This window comes from Nannospalax galili, unplaced genomic scaffold (assembly GCF_000622305.1).
Source record: "Nannospalax galili isolate Female #2095 unplaced genomic scaffold, S.galili_v1.0 scaffold765, whole genome shotgun sequence".
Classification (NCBI taxonomy): domain Eukaryota; kingdom Metazoa; phylum Chordata; class Mammalia; order Rodentia; family Spalacidae; genus Nannospalax; species Nannospalax galili.
The window spans coordinates 1,290,470-1,310,218 of record NW_008352647.1 but is presented as its reverse complement, the minus strand read 5'-3'; the positions used below and the strand labels follow the sequence as shown (position 1 = coordinate 1,310,218).

At 42.9% G+C, this 19,749-nt stretch overlaps 1 long non-coding RNA gene across 1 annotated transcript in view; it reads left to right on the top strand.

The window, feature by feature from the left end:
• Nucleotides 1–646: 646 nt before the first annotated feature.
• Nucleotides 647–19,749, top strand: part of LOC115067078 — a 36,426-nt gene continuing 17,323 nt past the window's right edge. The window contains exons 1-2 of the long non-coding RNA XR_003846509.1: nucleotides 647–776; nucleotides 1,390–1,486. This is a non-coding gene — a long non-coding RNA (uncharacterized LOC115067078). The remainder of the gene's footprint in view (nucleotides 777–1,389; nucleotides 1,487–19,749) is intronic.

Genomic DNA, 19,749 nt, shown 5'->3' with positions numbered 1-19,749 from the left:
ATAAATAAATATTGCACACCATCAGACATTTTGTTATAGAAGCAAAAGGGAAGAAAAGTGTAAAATAAACAAAGATGGGGAAATTGGGACTTTATCAAAATCCTGGAAACACCCCAATCTCTTCATCAATCACTTTTAGTTCCCTTGATTATATACCTAAGTATGGGAGTACTGAGTCATTCGATTAGGTCTAAACTCTGTGGACCTACCAAATTGCTTCCCAAAACATCTACCCCAGTTTATAGTCCCACCAGCAGTGTCTTGGTGCTCCAACTTCTCCATATTCTCACCAGCACTTATTATTAGCCTGTCCTTTTATTCTCCTTTTCTGAATGGGTGTGAACTGGGGTCTCTTTGTGGCTTTGATTTGTATTTTCCTAATGGCTGGTGATGCATTTTTTTTCCACGTGCTTAATGAATGACTTAAGTTTTTAAATATTAGTTATAGATGATTTCTACCAAAAGGGACATTTCTGTCTTCAAGGGGACCCATATGTCTGCCCAGGGCTATGCCATTCAGCCAAGTTTTGAGACTCATCAGTTACTCATTTCCACACTTGCAAGCTGGAGAGAACATATTCCCAAGCAAGAGGCAGAAAGCCAGATATTTATGCCTTGGTTGCGCTCTCTCTTTTCTCCTTTTCCTGTTAGACACAGCTGGACTTTTCCTGGAACCAATTCCTTTAGACAAATTCTTCACCAGACCATCAACCCAGGAGGGCAAATGGGGAGCTTGTGAAGAGTTGGGGCCAAACCACCACAGCTTCCTGTGCCAGGTGAGCATAAATAGGGGCCGAAGTCACCCATTACTAACCCCTCACCCATGACTGCCTCAGAGGTATTTCTCAGGCTTTACCATGAAACCTGTTTCCTCTCCCCGCTCCAAAGCCCAGTCCGGGAGGCATGATAAAATCACTCAGCAAATGGAAAATATGTTGTGCTTATTCTAAGAAATGTGATCTATCAAAAATGAGCTGACAAGTCCTTTCACTTCCAAGGACAGTGTCTACACACCCCGGGCTGCCTCTGAACCTGGAATCAGATGAATCCAAGCCACAGGCCTGTAGGGGCCAGACGGATGTCTTTATGGGTGATACTGGAGCACAATTTAAAAACTCCATCTGCAGAATCTGACTGCTGGGCTCATCCCAGTCCCTTCATTCACCAGCTGTGAAAACCAGGAGCGGTGTTTCACCTCCTCTTCATAAAGCAGGAAGTGGCTCCCTTTGTCATATGACCCTTTTGAGAGTTGAAGATTGCAATGGCTCCTAAGTTCTTAGCAAAGGCTGTGTGTGGCACTTACCAGTCAAAAAGAAGTAGAAATTAACATGATCTGATTCTAAAAAAAAAGTAGAGTCCTTCAGTTTCTCCATTCTTTTATTTTGTCAGTTAACAAAGGAATCATGTAAATCACTCATGCCCACCATGAGGACCAGGAGACGCAGAGACAGATGTATTTGTCCAGCATAACTGAGGAACTACTACGGTAAACACGTCCTTTTCTTCACTCTCCACTAATTAATGGATTTTAACAATAAGTTAAATTCCTTTTGACCTTTAAAGGTTTCTCTCCCTGTCAGTTAGTCTGGACTCTGTGATGCAACAAGACTGTCTTAAACATGCTCTTCGTGTTGATTTTAGCTCCATGCTTAGGATTTCACTGTTAAATGACTAATGACAAGGACATGATGACGATGAAGATGATGACGATGATGATGATGATGAATGCTTCTTGAAAATTTCCAATGTGCTAAGCATGATGCTCACTTCTTCCCATATTTACTTTCTTGGGTTTCAGGCAGAGAGGCACATGTAAATCACTCTTAGCTCATTGTCTATTTGTATCATTAAACCAGACAAATGTGCTTTCTTTATGTGCCTACACTCCTCAGTTTAGAAATTATATCTTTTATTCGATACCATGACCTTTCATATAGTTTTGAAAAAGAAACCCACATAATAGTGCTATTACACAGGCACTGGCAATTTCAGAAGTCTTAATAATGAGTGCTTTGTTCTGTTTATTCTTGTCTTGCATTCAGTGCTGTTTTTTAAGATCTTTCCATGTCTGTGTACACAACTCATATGTTTATGACTCAAGAAAACAATTTAATATTGTGTTCTTCATAACTGTGTTCATCATAACTTCCTTATTTTCCCTTCAGCCGCCGGACTCCTAAGTTACCTACTGTTCACAGATACTCTAAACCAAGAATCAGCAAACTTTTTCTACAAAGAAGAAGGCTATAAATATTTTGGGATTTGTTGGCCTGAAGGTTTTTGCTGCAAATTCTAATCTGTTGTCATAGCCTAAAAGCGGTCACACGTTGTACACAAATGCATGGGTGTGGTCGAGTTTAGCAAATGGGCCACAGTGTGACATCTGAGTTAAGCAAGGCTATGATTAACATCTTCCGTGGGTTCCTTAAGGACTCATGCTGAATTTTCTCTCAAATATACGAGTAAGTGAAGGTAAGGTTGCAGCCTCATAGGGCCACTTGTATATTATCACAGCAAGCTGTTCCTGGTTCTGTCCAGCTGACTGTCCTCAGCTCTGGTAGTCAAAGGCCGTAGAAACCATACTCCCTCATCTCCCTCACATTACCTAGCTATCTTAAAGTTTCCAATTTGATGGGGCAAAATACCTCATTCCATTTTTATACTAGTTTACTAGTAAATTTGGGAATCCCTTTAGATATATACCAAGCATTTGGAAACCTCTTCTGTATACTGTCTATGCATTTATCTCTTATTTTATTTCTTTCTCTTTTTAAAAATATACTTTTATTTTATATATATGAGTGTTTTGCCTGAAGGTATGTAAATGTATCATATGCATGCAATGCCCCATGGAGGCCAGAAGAAGGTGTAGGATCCCCTGGAACTGGAATTATTGACCATTGTTAGCAGTTATGTGGGTGCTGGGACTCAAACCCGGGTCCTCTGGAAGAACAGCAAGCATTCTTAACCACTGAGCCATCTCCTTTCTTTCTCTTTTACAAGTTTCTTATGTGTTCCAGACAATAGTCTTTTGACAGTTGGAAACTTATAAGTGACCTATAAATAGTTTCTGTCAATTAGACGTGTGATGTTTATAATCAGGGACTCTTAATTTTGATGACATTATTTATGGTTTTTGAGACTCGTTTAAGAAATTCCTCTATATTCCCAGCTCATATTCATAACACTTTCTGTGATTAGCCTTAGACTTTTATCTTTTCTGTTTTTGTCTTTAAGACATCTGGCCATGATGATTTCCAGTGAAAAGATTTCCATTGTAATACTTATGTCAGTTTCTTAGGATTACCAGTCAAAATGAATGGGTAAAACTTTACTTACATCTGCCATCATCTTTGTTATACTTTTCTTTACCCAAGCGCTATCTCTTCAGTTGTTCTAATGTGTTCATACATTGTGAAGGTCAGTGCCCTATTTTCACATCCATCTTTAAAATACATGTTTGTATTTATTATTTTTATTTTATGTATACGAGTTCTGCCTGAAGGTATGTAAATGCATCACGTGTGCAACGGCCCACAGAGGCCAGAATAGGGTGTTGGATCTCATGGAACTGGAATTATTGACCACTTTTAGCAGTCATGTGGGTGCTGGGAATGAAAGCTGGATCCTCTGGAAGAACAGAGGACATTTGGTATATAATGTCTCTGTCCTCTTTGTTCTATTCGAAATTCATCTAACTGTGGACTCACGTTCCAGTGTACAGTTTTACTGTTTTCCTCCTCATTTTAACTAGTTATTTGAGAACTTCATACAATGTCTGTGAATCGTATTCACCTCTGCTCTCCCCAGTGCCTCCCAGATCCACACCCCCTTCCCCACCCACCCACCTGGAGCCATATCCTCAAAGAAAATGGACTCTCCCTCTCCCAGCAGCTTTCAGTTGCCCATACCTCTTCGGCTAGGACTAAGGCATAATGCCCACGTTCCCTCTCCATGCTGGGATTTTACCTGTTTTGAACTTACACAGGTCTCATGCATGTTTTCACAATTGCTGAGTTCGTATGTGCAGACGTCTGCGTCGTGTCCACAAAACAGTTTCCTTGTATTCATTTACTACCTCTGGCTCTTACAATCTTCATGCTTCTTCTTCCACAATGGTCCTTGAGCCTTGGGAGGAGGGAGTGTAAGCGTGATACAGATTTCCCATTTAGGGCTTAGAATTCCACAATCTTTTATTGGTAAGGGGCCATGGGTGGGGACCTTGAAGGAGAGGAAGGTAGAATGCAGTAGCATAAAGAGGGAAGAGGAATGGTGGTACAGGAAGGGTTAAATGGGGAGAAAAAGTCACTTGGAAACTTATTACTGTCTAAGCTTCCTAAAATATATATATACATATAAAGAATTTGAATAGAATTACCCTATAACAAGTTGACAATGACCTACTAGACACCACGGGCTAACAAATATGAAGCTCAGTGCCAGTAGTTATTGGCCAGTGTGCTGGATAACTTTAGTGTCAACTTGACACAACTGGGTTGAGGGAGCCTCAATTGGGGAAATGCCTCCATTGGACTGGCCCGTGGCCATGTCTGTGGGGCATCTTCTTGATTATTGAGTGATGTGGGAGGGCCCAGCACACTGTGGGTGGTGCCACTCCTGGGCAGATGGCCCTGTGTTATATAAGAAAGCAGGCTGAGTAGGGGCCAGGGGAGCAAGCCAGTAAGCAGCATTCCTCCATGGCCTGTGCTCCAGCTCCTGCCTCCAGGTTCCTGCCCTAAGTTCCTATCTTGGGCTCCCTGATGAACTGTGACCCAGGAGATATAAGCCAAATAAACCTTTTCCTCCCCAAGTTGGTATTGGTCAGACTTTTTGTCACAGCAATGGAGAAACTAACTAGAACAGCCAGTGAGGTCACACAGACCACCAAACATTATAGGATATTGCCAGTACCTTTAGTTACCCACCAGAACTTGAAGCTAAGACCCTATTGCTGAAGACACCACATATTTGAGTCAGAACATGGAGACATCAAGCTTATACTGACCTGGAAACTTCATCACTACTGGCTATCTTTCTTAGTATTGGAAGGTGTTATGCATGCTAAAAGAGGAGAAAGTAATCTTCATTATTGCCCAGTTGTGAACCTTGTGAGCTACAGTGTGTTTCTCTGTGTTCGATATGGGTGAGCACATTTGTCACAGCGTATATGTGGAGTTCAGAAGACAACTTTTGCTGTCTGCTCTCTCCTTCCACCTTTCTGTGAACCCCAAGAGTAGAACTTGTGGTACTAGGCTTGTGTAGCAAATGCCTTTACCTGCTGAGCCACCTTGCCATAACTCAGTAGGCAGTTTTAATCTATTTTTGTATTTCTTAGATATTTAAAAATATCTGGTGGGAATTTTGCTTTCCCTGAATTGAATTCACAGTATATTTGAAGATAATTGGTAGCTTTAAACATTAAGGCCTCTCATCCATAAGCATGTACTGGTCTTCAATTCATAAGACTGTTGTTTGCATCCATTACTAGAGTTTGAACATTTTTCCCCAGGTGTACATCCTTTGTTAAGCTGATTCCTGGACCCTTTGGAGTTCTCACTGCTATTCGAAATAGGCACACACTTCCCCCCTCCCCCAACTGACTGTTACTAGTATAAAGAAATTCTATAGTTGTTTTGTTTGGGTTTTTCCCCCTGGGCTGATCTTAGTTCCCTCATATTGCAATCTTCCCCATAGGAGAGCAGTATACCGTTCACAGCTGAAGCTGAACGCTCCTCCCCAGTCACTCATCTAATAAAGGGTGAAGTTTGTGCCGGATACTAATCAGTGCTTCCATCGAGGGGCATGTAGGGCAAAGAGAAGAACTCACGATGACTGTGCATTTAAAACTCCCTTACACAGGAAGAAATGCTCCATTTAGAAGACGAAAACTCCCCATGCAAATATTATTCTTTGGCTATTCTCTACTGACGCCTGCTGACTCCCAGGAATGCAGGACACAGAGTCCACGGTCCTGTTAACAGCAGTGCAAAGAGAAAAGGCTCACTTCCCTTCTCAACGGGTCCTTCTAACACATTCTTCCTCCAAGTTAAACTCATCCTGTCAAAGCAGCAAGATGCTCTGAATAGGGCTTTCCCCAGGCTCCCTGGTCAGACTGGCACCTCCTGTCATTTCCCTTGTCATTTGTGTTGAAACCTTGCCCCAAACCCCCACATTAGCTCCCTCTTGGAAGTCTCCTGTCTGGAGCCAGTCAGGTTTGTCTGCTTTCTTGGGTTTGGCTAATAAATTGGGATCGTGGGGTCAGGTAGCAGGGGATCTGGCACCCAGGGAGCCCCTGACACTGGTTTTATTAGATTTCTCTTTGCAGGGCCGGGGATGCCATGCCATCAGGGAGTCCACAACTGCTCAGTAACCAAGATTTTGTCATCTCTGGTTTGACAAGGTCATTTTTTACTAGAGGAGGAAAAATCCCACATTAATTATACAAGCAAACTGGGGCCAAGGCTGTTAGAGCCGGCTTCCCTCTTCTGTTGGCCACAGGCGGTGGGAAGAGCAAGGCTGCTCTCCTCTGTCAGCGGGGAGCGAACAAACAGGGTATAGTGAATGGGGTGCATGTGAGTGCCGAGTTCTCTGCCTGTCTCTGAGATGCTGTCTGGTTCCTGGTATCCTTTAGAATGCTCACTTGTCAAAAGCAGACTGCAGAGAGTCTGAGGGGAGCCACGTACAATCATGGCCACACCATATTCATCCAGCCAGCTTTCGTAAAGGAGCTACTCAGTGCCAAGCACGGAAAGGAGCATAGTGCTGTTCTCTTAGTAGTGCTCATGGGCTCCCAGTACCCAGGGATTTAGCCTTACCTACCCAGGCCTCACGAGCAAGGCGAACACACTCTCACTCTGTCAGGTAGTCAGGAAACTCTTACAACCTTCCTGGTAAGGCTCTCATGCCAGCATCGCAAACCCTGAACCATTATGCTACCATATCTTTTTGAGTGGCTCGTTAATTGAACTGGCAGGTGTAACTGCTATAAAAGCAGAAACCCTAAGTTCTTTCTGCAAAGCCACCATCCACTGCCCGGCTCAGAAAGACAGAAGCATAAAATGACAGATTATTCCAAAGTTGGTGAAGTATTGTGCGGAAATCACTGAGAAAGAGCCCATCCCTCTAAGAACTTTAACTCAAATGCTTGTAGGAGTGAGCTGCAGCTTACAATTGGAGACTGCCTTTCACCCTCCCTCATCCCGGGCACTGTTACCCTGCTCTCCTCCCACACCTCCATAGGGCTGCCTCGTGGCTCTGGGAAGCCCACAGCTTCTTATGTGTAGATACCCCAGAGGCTGTGACCTTGGCGCACTGGGTGTCTTCCACGTCCTGAGAGGTTCCCCTCACGTTCACTAGGTCATTCTGTGTCCTCTCAACAAGGGAGCCTTGCTGCTTCTGCCAGCTGCTGTCTCCTGGGCTGGACCCACCATGTCCTACAACAGTCATCAAATCAGTCTTAACACAGAGAAGAGAAACAGCACTGGCAGAGCTCGTGTTCCTTGCGGCATCTACTGAAGCATACTCTAGATCATCATCAGGACTTCATGCACAAGGATCTGTGTTCTTTTCCAGATTCTGCAACTTTGGAACTGGAAGTTAATCAACAGCTAAGTTAACTTATCTGAACATTTGATTTCTTTATCTGCAGCCTCTTGATGGAAGAAAAAGTTCTCATAAAGAAGAGCTGAGAGCCACATGAGAGGACCCTGTAAAATAATAAGTTGCCACCATCAGCAGTGCTGTCACCCTTGTAAACATAAGTTTCTACATTCCAAAAGTGCTCCAGTAACCATTTCAACCTTTCAGTGTGTGCTCCATAATCCTGAGCTTAGAATATCCAAACATATGTCTAACCCTCTTTGCTTCTTGGACTGTTAATAACGTTAAGCTGAACATGCTCAGGAATGTGTCTCTCCTAAATATATGTAGGCTCCCTAAAAAATATCATCGTACTTCCTTTGTTCTAGAAGGGTATTCTTGTGAAATAACTCCCACGCTCTCCTTATCCGCTACAAGTGATCTATCTCTCTCCATTGCTGGGGTGGGGAGAGCGTATACATACAATGGCTTGCATGTGGAGGTCACAGGACAACTTTGGAGAGTTCTCCCCTTCATTTGAGTCCTGGGGATCACATTCAGGCCTTCATGACTGGTGACAGGAGCTTCCACACACTGACATATATCTCTGGCCCCACTCCTTTTTTTTTTGGCCATTCTTGTTTTGGTTTAACTTTTACCAAGATGTGAATCCACTACATTCAGTTACAATCAGAACATCATATAATGTGTATGTGCATTGAAATAGCACGTTGTTCCTGTGGGTGTGTATAACTACGAAGTGTCAGTTCTGAAAAATTAACCCTCTTCCTATCTCACTTGCAGCAGATAATCTGAGAACCCACTTTTATGAGAGGATCCAGGGCTCATCTCAGGATTGTTGTAGTTTCCTCTTGTTCCTTCTAAATGCTAATAGAGTTATGTCTCTCTCACTGTCTCTTAATTCTTTTCCATCTTCACCACTTTCTCTGAAGTTTGCAAGATGCAGACCATCTCCTTTAACTCCATGCTCATCACTCTTGGCCACCTCCCACGGCTGCCTGGAACTCTCTTATAATCCTTCCACACAGCCTATGCTCACCCATCCCTTACTTGGAATACCACCTCTTCCTTTTGCATCCCTTAATTCTACTTTTCAGTCAATTCTAATTCTTCCTTTAAGATTTTACTGGCTTCCTTCTATTACAAATGACCACAGGAGGAATGGTTTCAAACTAGATGCATTTGTCCCCTCGGAACTTTTAGGAACAAGGAATTGGAACACAGATTAAATGGGTCTTCGACTTCAGAGTGTCTCAAATGCAATAAAAACTTTCAGCCAATGCTTAGGTACCATCTGAAGGCTAGAGGATGGAAGGATCTATGTCCAACCTAGTTTCCTCAGTGGAAAAATTCCATTCTCGAGGGCTGCTGGATAAGAGCCTGAGGTTCCTGCTGACTGCAGACACTCATTGCCATAGGGACCTCCACAGCACGGCTGTTCCTCCATCATTCAGTGAGAGGTACAGCCAATAAAATGAAATTCATAATCAGCTACAGCCCAACACAAAAGTTACACCCCATCAACATTACTTTCTTGTACTGGTCAATGTCAGGGGTCTGTCCACACTCAAAGGGAGAGGATTACTCAAAGACACAAATGCCAAGGAGTAGGATCACTGGACCATCTTTAAAACTGCCTGCCATGTTCTCTGCCCAGTAATTTCCATAACCCATAGACTATGTCAACCATTCCAAAGAAATTTGTAGGAGAGACTGAGACAGAACTCAAATGTGACCAGTTTGTTCCTGTTATAAAGGAAATGGATAATGCAAGAGAGTATGAGGGAATTTCTGAATATACTATTCAATCCTTCAAGTCAAAGAAAGAGAAGAGCCATGTTTGAGAAGCTAATGGGAACCTTAAAGAAGGAGGCAACATTTGAAACTGCAGCAGACTCTTCAGGACAGACTGAACTCAAAAGGGAAAAACTGGTAGACTAGGGAGAAACATAATCTAGGTGATAGCAAATCCAAAGGAAACATAAATGTACAAGATAATCAGAAAATAAGAGCTAGCCTAGTGCACTACCAGCCCCATTAATTAATTAATTAATTAATTAATTAATTAATTAATTAGAAAGCAAAATTGAAAATACAAGCTTATCAAGGAAGGTGGCTAGAGATGTCTTGGCCATGGGAATCAAGCAAAGACCATGATTATTTTGTACTTTTCTCTATACTAATTTCCTAGTACAGGTGCTATATGTCTAAACACCAATTACAATGGCAAAACATTTAGAAAGTAGGATGATTAATGAAGGAATTGCAGTTGCCTGGGTTAAAGAGAATTGGTCAGGAAAAATCAGAACCTGGCCACCCTAAGTCTTTCTACCCTTGGGTTTCTCTGGAGGGATGGTTCAGTGGGTAAACCACTTGCTTTGGACCTAAGCACAAGGCCTTGAGTTCAACCTCCAGCACCCATGTATAAAAGCTGAGTGTGGTGGCAAGCGCTTGTAAGCCCAGCCCTGGGGAGGCGGGGACAGGTGGATCTCTGGAGCTTGCTGGCCAGCCAGAAAGCCTCCTTGGTGAGCTCTAGGCCAATGAGAGACTTTGTCTGAAAGGAAGTGGATAGCATTTCTGAAGATGACACTCAAGGTTGTCCTCTGACCTCAACGTGAACACTCACACATGTACATACATACCTGAACATAGGCACATATGGACACATGCATGGGTGTGTGCACTCAAAAGAATAATAATAAATAATAATACGGCCTGACCAATAGAGCAATGGAAGGACCAAATGAGACAGTACCTTAAAAGTTCAGATGAGGCTTCACACCAAGTCCTGCAAGGTACCAACTATGATTTATTATCGTCAGGGTTTCCCCTGTTTGGTCTTATTTGCTGGTGTTCCTCTGTTCTTCCCTGGTCCTTCTTGACTCAGAAACAGTGAGTTTGTGTTCCCTGTTCACCATGGGATCCACCCTCCCCTACAGCTTCTCCTATGGGCCAGGCTTTCTGCCTGAATCTCCCCCCTCTGATGTGGCTCTGCAGGAGCAAACCAGAGTATCCCCAGCCTGGTCATCACCTCCAAGCTGAGCTCAGAGCTGGGCTTTGAGGGTGAGTGACTGACTCCTTGCTCGGCACTTTATTGTGGTTTCCTGATTGGTTCAGGATGGCTAAGCCTTTGCTACCCCCATCCCCCAGTGAGTTCTCTGTCCTGCCAGAGGCTGAAAGGAGAGTGACTTAGTCATTACCTCCTCTGGCAAGAGCCCCTGGCAACAGTTCAAGGCAGCTTAGAAAACAGGGCAACAAGTGGCTGCAATATGTATTTCAAAAGCCTAGCAGACAAGAAAAGGAAATGAAAACCAGAAAAGAAGGGATTGTAATGTCTGACTTTGGAGGCACATCCAGACACCACTGGGCACTTCAGACAATGCTCCTGGCCCCTCAAGATAAGGCTATGGGAGGACAGCCGGCAGGGGAGGGGCTGAATGGCCAGCCTAAGGCCCAGGACCTCTTTTGCCTTCTCCCAACTGCAAACAAATAATAAAAGGTCGTTTCCCGTGCATTCTAGATGATGCCTGGTTCACTGGACATGGGGTTCTGTCCAGAGCACAGAAAGGACGCTTTTTTGTGTGCCATTCTAGAACTCTACTGGACTCAGGCTATCAATACCCACAGTTTCACTGTGCTGAACTTTTCAAATACAACTTCTCTCCAGCACAAGACACAAGGGAAACAATAATACATGCACTGAGGTTTCTTGCATAAGTTAGAGCCTACGACATCATCTGACTCTTTTTCCATCATTTGGCTACGACATCATCTGACTCTTACAACACTGGATGAGTTAACTGAACTTCACAGGCGATAGAACAAACTAAGGATGGAGATTTTGCATAATAGCTGAATGAATGCCTCTACCTTCTGCCTGTCCAACCACAATACTAGTTCCAAGAGAACTTGGACTGTTATTTTACTGCAGGTATCTTAAAAACAGTCTCTAGGCCATAGAAGATACCTAGAAGCCATGCTTAATGAGCTAATTTACCAAAGATCACAGAATTTCCAAACAATACATACCTGGCTCTAAGTCTCGATACAAAATGTTCATGATTTGTCACAATCAGACCGAGCTTTTCATATGGGCATGGTCTAGGCAGGCAAAGGGGGGCGTGGTCCACATTCACATTTTCAAAGTTGACCCAAATTTTGGAGCTCTTAGAAGAATCTTACATTACAAAGTGAGATTAGGGTGTTTGCAGGTAGAATATGTGCCTGCTTTTAGCTGGATGGTCCCATGTTCCTTCTCAGGTGACAGGTGACCTTTAAACTAAAGGGAGATGGTCTATGCCCATAACTCCAGAATAATTATGTAATGTCCTCTTTTATTTACTACATTCACCTAAACTGACTTCCTTCCTTCTTCTTCCCTCTCTTCCTCTCTCCCTTCCTTTCTCGCATTCTAATTGTAGCTTTGGATGTATACAGAAAAAGGGGCACAGGGCAGACATCTAGATAAGTCAAAGCCATAGTCGTAGCCTCCACGCACCTGCATCTTGTGCTGTCCTGCTGTTCCTCTAAAATAAAGTCAATACCAGTATGGAAGTTTCAAGGCCTTCTCAATTGTGCTAAAAGCACTCCAACTTTATTATTTTTTTAAATATTTTTTTATTTTTATTTTATGTGTATGAGTGTATTGCCTGCATGTATGTGAGTACACCTGTGTTGTACAATGCCGCAGAGGTCAGAAGAGGGCTTTGGATTCCCCTGGAACTGGAGTTAAGGATGGTTCATAGCCACGATGTGGATACTGGGAATCGATTCCAGGTCCTCTGCAAGAGCAGTCAGTGCTCTTAACTGCTGAGCCATCTCTCCAACCCCAAGCACTCCAAATTTATAACCAGCAATAGTTACTGCTCAGCACATCATCGTGACAGATGAAGCACACAGCTAAGGCCAAATCCTAGAAGGCAAAGCTGTTTCTCACTCAAGATGAACGAGCAGATCACGTCAGGCAGGGCACCACCCCTAAGGGGAACTCTTAAGAGGAAGAAAGCCTTCTTAAACAGAAAGGAGGCTTCCTGAAATTACCTCATTTGATCTTCACCTCTGTAGAGATGTGGCCAAATCCTCCTTCTTACCACATAGAAATCAGAGTCTTCTACATGTATCACCTGGCATGGATGGCGGCCCTACAGGAAAGGAAGGCAGTGCTGTCATTCTGCAGAGTGCCAATGTGGCTATGGCTGAGGCCTGAGTCTAGGTGAAGAACATCAGATCCCCCAGTGTTCTCTGTTACAGATGATGTGACTCAAATCTATGAATCAGGATCAGACTCCTCCTTTGTTCACCTTCTGTATTAGTTACTTTTCTGTGGCTGTAATAAAATACTCTGACCAAGACAACTTATACAAGGAAGAGTTTATTGGGCATACAGTTAGTTGCAGAGGGGTAAGAGCCCATCATGGCAGAGGGCGCATGGCCATGGCAGGAAGCAGCTGGAGGAGAGAGCTGAGCACTCACATGTTCAAGCAGACACAGAAAGCAGAGGGAGAGAAACTGCAAATGGGACAGGGCCATGAACTCTCAAAGCCCGCCCCAGGGATTTGCTTCCTCCAGCAAGGCCACACCTCCTAAACCTTCCTACCAAATAGAGTCAGGCATTCAAACACTCAGAGCCTATGGGGAACATTCTCATTCAAACCACCATACCTTCTTTGTTTAAGTTCAGGTCACACTTCATTCAGTGGTAACCTGGTAGTCCTGTATGCGTTTGCTTACAGCTTTCTCTGGCTTCCTGAGCCCTTAAGTGTTGCCCCAAAGCAGGTCAGAACTACGAAGGTTAATGTCTCAGTGATTGGACCTCAATAAATGACCCAAGGGAAAGGGGTATAAATTACCCCATTCCCTCTCCTCAGGTGCTTTCACGACGGCCCCTGATGTTTCCCTACAAACTTACACTCCAGTTATTTACAGTGCTTCCTTTCTGAATAATGAGGCATGTATTGACTGTCTTCTTTTCCTTCCTTCCCTCTCTCCTGCTTCTCCACACTGCTGTTTCCTAGTTTGATCTCCATGGAAAATGTACTTGTTTTGAATCCTTGATTCCAGGTCTGTTTCTCAGGAGACCCAAACTAAGACATCAGCTTAAAAACACAATGGAAAGGTTTGGCCTTTGAAACAATGAAGTTCATGCTAGGAATTTTTTAATTAAAATCCTTGAATATAGTTGCTATCTTTCAGGTGTGGGTCATTCAAGACCCTTTGTCTCTACCACGAGACTAGGAAAGATGTCTAATGTAAGTTTCTGCCATATTCTTGTAAAGTTCTTTTATTTCAACAAGATAAAAGTATCTCTGCATCTATAGATCAGTTTGTAAGAAGTTGACCTCAATAACTCCACTAAAATAATTTGGTATGGGGAGATGGTTTCACCTGAGATTCCAGACTGAATGCAAATAAACAGATACAATTTTCCCAGGTGTTATTTCATCCCACTATGATATGTGAGAAAATCAAAGGACTGAATTGCTTGTCTAATGGCCTTACATCTGCGCTTTTATTCTCTTGGACTGTGCTCAAAGCAAGTACCGCTAACCATTGAGGGTATTCAGTGTTTTCGGTGTTGAGCCTAGACATCCCTCCAAGCATCAATAGTGGCTGGGCATCTGCTCCAGTTTTCTAACTTTCTTCTGTTATCTCAACACATTTATCAGACCCACACAGTGCTCATCTCTTACCATCTCAGACTCCTTTTCAAGATCTGGTCCTCACCTAGTGTGATGGCTAATCCTGTGTGTCAGTGTGACTGGATCTGGGATTAACTGATGTGAGAGCGATCTTCTTGATTGGATCATCTGAAGCTGGAAGACACACCGTAAGTGTGGGTGTTACCTTCTGATGGCAGCCCGTATAAAAGGCTATGGCAGAGGAGAGTGCTTGCTTTTTGCCACTTGCCTTCTTTCTCGCTGGCGAGTTCGTCTTGCTGGTGTAGACTGAAGACAGGTCAATCTTTTGGAATTCATCAGCACTTCAGTGCCAGATTGGGACTACTGAGACATCCAGCCTGTGGACTGAGTGACTACGGCTTCTCGGCCTCTCCAGGTGGTGCAGCCATTGTTGGACTGCTCGGACTCTATCCTGTGAGCTAATCTGATAAATCCCTATATTCATTCTACAGGTTCTGTTTCTTTAGAGAACCCTGACTAATACACCTAGAATGGGTCAGTGTCACTACATCCCACCTACGCAGTTGGAATGAAGTGAAATGCTTCCGTGAATTTTCTGTCATTTTGTAGCCAACTCTCCAACTAAATTGGCAAGTTTGAAATAAGTTTAACATCAATATAAATGAAATTCAAATAGTGGTTCTTGCACATAAATCTGATTTATCTTAAATGTCATTTAACCTGTTAGGGCTTTGCCTCACCTTAAAATATGGATAACAATCTCAGTTCATCTTCCAATTAGACCATCCCTACTTCCTGAAGAATTTCTGGGAAGATGCTTAATGCAACATTTCCTTATCACACATAATATGGGGTGCAGATGACGGAAACCAAGTATTGTCCGTCTTCTCTGCTGTACGTGATAGACACACTGATCAGTCAGAGGACTCTTTCCTGATGAGCTCCAAGAAAGCTTCAGAGCTCTCAACACGAGATCTTGCCTAAGGCCTGTAAGGTAATTAGCACTACAGGTCCCAACTAAATTTTGACAATTTTTTTCTGTTCATACGGATAAAATCGCTTTATTGCATCTCCTTCCCTGGCATACCTTCTTGAAAACTATGAAAATCAATACATTCTCATTGTGTGAAACTGAAAAGGTACAAGAGTCTATTACCGGAAATCCCTGTCCTTTGCCGCTATCCCACTAATGTTAAAAGTTTGGAGCACTTGACAAGGTGATTTTAATGAAGTGTGTCTATGTTTGGAAGAGATGAACTAGTGATGGAATCTCCTATCTTATTTCCCTCCCTCCAAGTGACACTGAGCAACTTTCCCCACACAGCTTCACATTCTTTTAAAAAATGTTTAATGTATATTTTTATTGATTTTTATGAACTTCATACAAAACATCTTAGTCATCTTTATGCCTCTCCCCATTCACCTCCCATAGCTCCCCCACTAGATTTCACGCATTCTATCATATATGTTAAAGCCTATCGAGTCAAGTTGGTGTACCCAGATGTCCCTCAGTACAAGTACATCCACTGGAGTCTAGTCAGCCTATTTAGAGTTTTTCCCTTAAAGAAGAGAAACTCTCCCTTACCCAGCAGTAATCAGGTACCAATAGCTCTTTGGCTAAGGTTGGAGCCTGCTGCCCATTTCCCCAGTTCTACCTTGGGTTTTTGTCTGACTGAGTTCGCATGGGTCTTGTGGATGTTAACACCATTGCTGTAGGTTCATGTGAGCAAGGTCTCAGAGGCCTGGAAAACTGTTTTGTTATGGTCATGCACCAACCCTGGCTCTTACAATCTTTCTGCCCCTTCTTCTACAGTGGTCCTGAGTTATGGGTGGTGTCACATTCTACTAATTATAATCTTCATAGTTAATTTACTCGGACTTCTATGGGAATTTCACTGAATGTATTGATTGATTGTGCAAAATCAACATCCTCTTAAAGTTCATTTTTTCTCATGTAGGGAGATAATATTTTTCTTTAGCTGACTATTTATTGATTTATCACAGTGCTTTAATTTCTCGAGTATAGAGCTGTGCTCAGCATGTGCGCACACCAGAAGAAGCAAAGTCATTGAGGACATAGTTTTTAATTTTAAAATATTTTAATTGATTTGAGAATTTCATACAAATGTATTTTGATCATATTTAGGTCCCTTGTCCCCTCTGAACTCCCAACATAAGACCCCCATGACTTCACATCCTCTATTATTATTTTTTTTTACCGAATTTTTGAGATTTTCATATAATATAACTTAAAGGTATTTAGATCCCCTTCGCTATCCATCCATACCTCCTCTTACTGCCTCCTGCTCAATTTAATGTGTATACACACACACACACACACACACACACACACATCCTATAGAGTCTAATTTGTGTCTCCGAACGTACTTCAGTATGAATACATCCACTGTAGTCTGGTTAAACTACCAAGAATCCCATCCTTGAATGAGACTGTCTCTCCTCCTACCAGAAACCCTCAGTTGCCAACAGTTCCTTAGGCTGGGTTGGAGTGGCTTACCCGCTTCCCCATATCTATGCTAGAACTTTGTCTGGTTTGAACTTGCTTGGGACTTATGCTTGTTGCCATCATTGCTGTGAGTCCATGTGAGTAACTGACCAGCAGTTACTGGAAAACTATTTCTGGAAAATACGCTCTGGAAAACTCTGCTTTCTTGTGGTCACCCACCACCTCTGGCTCTTACAGTCCTTCCACCTCCTCTTTCTCAATGATCCCTGAGCCTGGGGAGGCAGACGTTTGATTCAGGTGTCCTATTCAGAGACAGACACTCTGTAGCCTCTTGTTTCTGCTCACTGGTAAGTTGTGGGTTTCTGTGTTAATCACCATCTACTGTGTAAGGAAACTTCTCTCATGAGAAATGAGTGATGGGTATAACTAGTATTAGGGCCTCCCCTATGCCCTGTGTCCTGTCTAGTTTCAAGTGCCTAAGCCTGATTTCAATGTCAAACATAGGCTCCATGAAGTAGATCTTAAATCCAATTAGACAGCATTGGTTGGTACCATAATATTTGTATCACTATTGCACAAGTGAGCCTATCTTTCAAGGCCAGTTGATTTTGTATTTCACAGGATTCACAGCTGGGTATGGTTGGTTGATGATTATTTTTTCCTCCTATAGCACAGCCATTAAGCCCAACACTTGACAAATGGGACCTCCCTTAGAGTGACAAGCATGCCATACAGCACTCATCAAAGAAGCTTCTTTTTGCAACAGAGAGGCTACTGCCGAGTTGCACATCTGGGCAGGCATAGAGAACTTAGATCTGCGAGATGCCCAGTATTAGCTGACAAATCTGCAGTCGAATCTCTACACTAAGCTCATGGAACATAGCAGAATGAGGGGTAGAGAGAGGGCTAATGCACCCCTCAACTCTCACCAGTGAGGCTTTCTTGTACAGTAGAGTATCATGCACAATTGGCCAAGTTTTGGAGAATAAGAGACTGTGGAGTGCAGAACGGGACTCCTATATGGAACGTTACCCACCCACGATACAGGGACCATCGCAGAAGAGAAGGCAGAAAGATTCTAAGAACCAGGGCTGGTTCATGAACACAGAGAAGGGGAAGCTTCCAGGCCACGGGAGGCTTGCTCATGTGAACCTGTGGCAGGGGTAGTATCAAGCATAAGACCCATGTCAGCTCAATTAAGCAAGGGCCCAAAGGGGAGGTAAGAAAAAGGTGGCAGCCCAACACTAGATTGAGAACTGTTTGAGACTGATTGCTGCTGGGTGAGGGAGAGTATGACCTACATAGGACCACTGGATGGGCTGACTAGACTCCAGTGAATGCATTTACACTGAAGGACATTTGGGTACAAACACCTGAATGAATAGGACTCAGCATGTGTGGCAGAGTCCATAGGGTTTGGTGGGGGGATGGGGGAAGGCATGGATGGGGGAGGGGATCCAGATTTGAGTGGGAAATGTACAAAATTTAAAAAGCTCAATAAAAAATATAAAAAGAATAACACATGGTTTCAAACAAATTTAGGAGCTTAGAAATAGAGAAAAAAGTATTATGACTCAAAAGAAAACTCTAGAATGCTTGAGATTATTGATTTCCAAAGCACAGTGACAGCTTTGTGATGTGCTATCCTAGAAAGCAGTGGCCACCGGAGGACCTTCCTTATTACCACGCTGGGATGTCCAGTGTGGCAGGGGTTCAGAGAATCCTCCAAGAGGGGACAGTGCAGCACGAAAGAAAGATAACACTCGACTAGACCCCCAAGACTCGGGGACCAAGAGGCTCTCTGCTCAGGGAACAAGCCCCGAGCTCCTGTCGCACTGTGTATTTATTGCTTTAATCTGCATAACAGGGCAAACAATGTGACTTTTACTAGGGGCAGTCAGTCTTGAGAAAACTTCAAGACCTCTCAGTATGTTATTTTGGAACAAAGACTCTATTTACCACAATAAAAACTAGCTAAGCGTTGTGAGCCATGCTGAGTGCTATTTCCTTGTATAATTTGGGGTGGGGGCGCTGCGCTCCCTTGTCTACCTCGGCACACATGCCTATGCAACTTTTGCCATGTGGACATTCTTGACCAGAGGCCAATGTAAGCGCTCGAGCATGATTTCAACAGAGTTTAGGTAAAGCAGTGTCTCCAATATGAGTTCAGGTAAATCACGGACTCAAATACCATGTCATAGAGGCAGAAGGCTTTACGAACACATTTTTCACATTCTTCTTCCAAGTACAGTTTATCCTCTTTTTTTGATTCTTTTTTTTCTTTTTTTTTTCGGTCTTTTTGAGACAAGGTCTCCCTGTAGCCCCAGCTGTCCTGGAACTCACTATGTAGACCAGGCTGGCCTCAAACTCATAGAAATCTCTCTGCCTCTGCCTCTGCCTCTGCCTCCCAAGTGCTGGGATTAAAGGCGTGTGCCACCACACCCAGCCTCAGTTTATCTTCTTTAACTCATGATTTTAAAATATTTTTACCACGTGTTACATTTGATGATTCATTTTAAATTAAGTATTTTGTGCTAAAAATAAAATTGATGTTTCAATAAAAAAAAGAGAAAGAAAAAGAGAAAGGAAGAGAAAGAAAGCAAGAAGAAAAGAAAATTTTAAGTAAAAATGGAAATGAGAGGTCGTTTATGATATGCTCAGATACATTTATGACAATCATGTTAATCCTTTCTTTGAAAAAATCAATGTTAGTGCAATTTATTAGCACATATGCAGCTTTAACAAGAGTAGAAAAATAGTTATTTGGCCATAGGCAAGTCACCCAGTCTGATGTCAGTTTTGTCATCTATAAAATAGGTATGACACATATGTTATACACTCACTGAAGAATGGAAACTACATATATAGAAAGTATATTATGTTGAAGTAAAGTCTCACTAGAAAGGAACAAGGTTTAAATGATAGTACTTATTTTAAGTAAAATAATTCAGCAATAACTTTGCAACATCTGACATGAAGTAAAAACTTTACAGGCATTAGTTCAAGTCCATCTGGTGGGGTCTCCTTGGCCTCCTTGATCAAGAG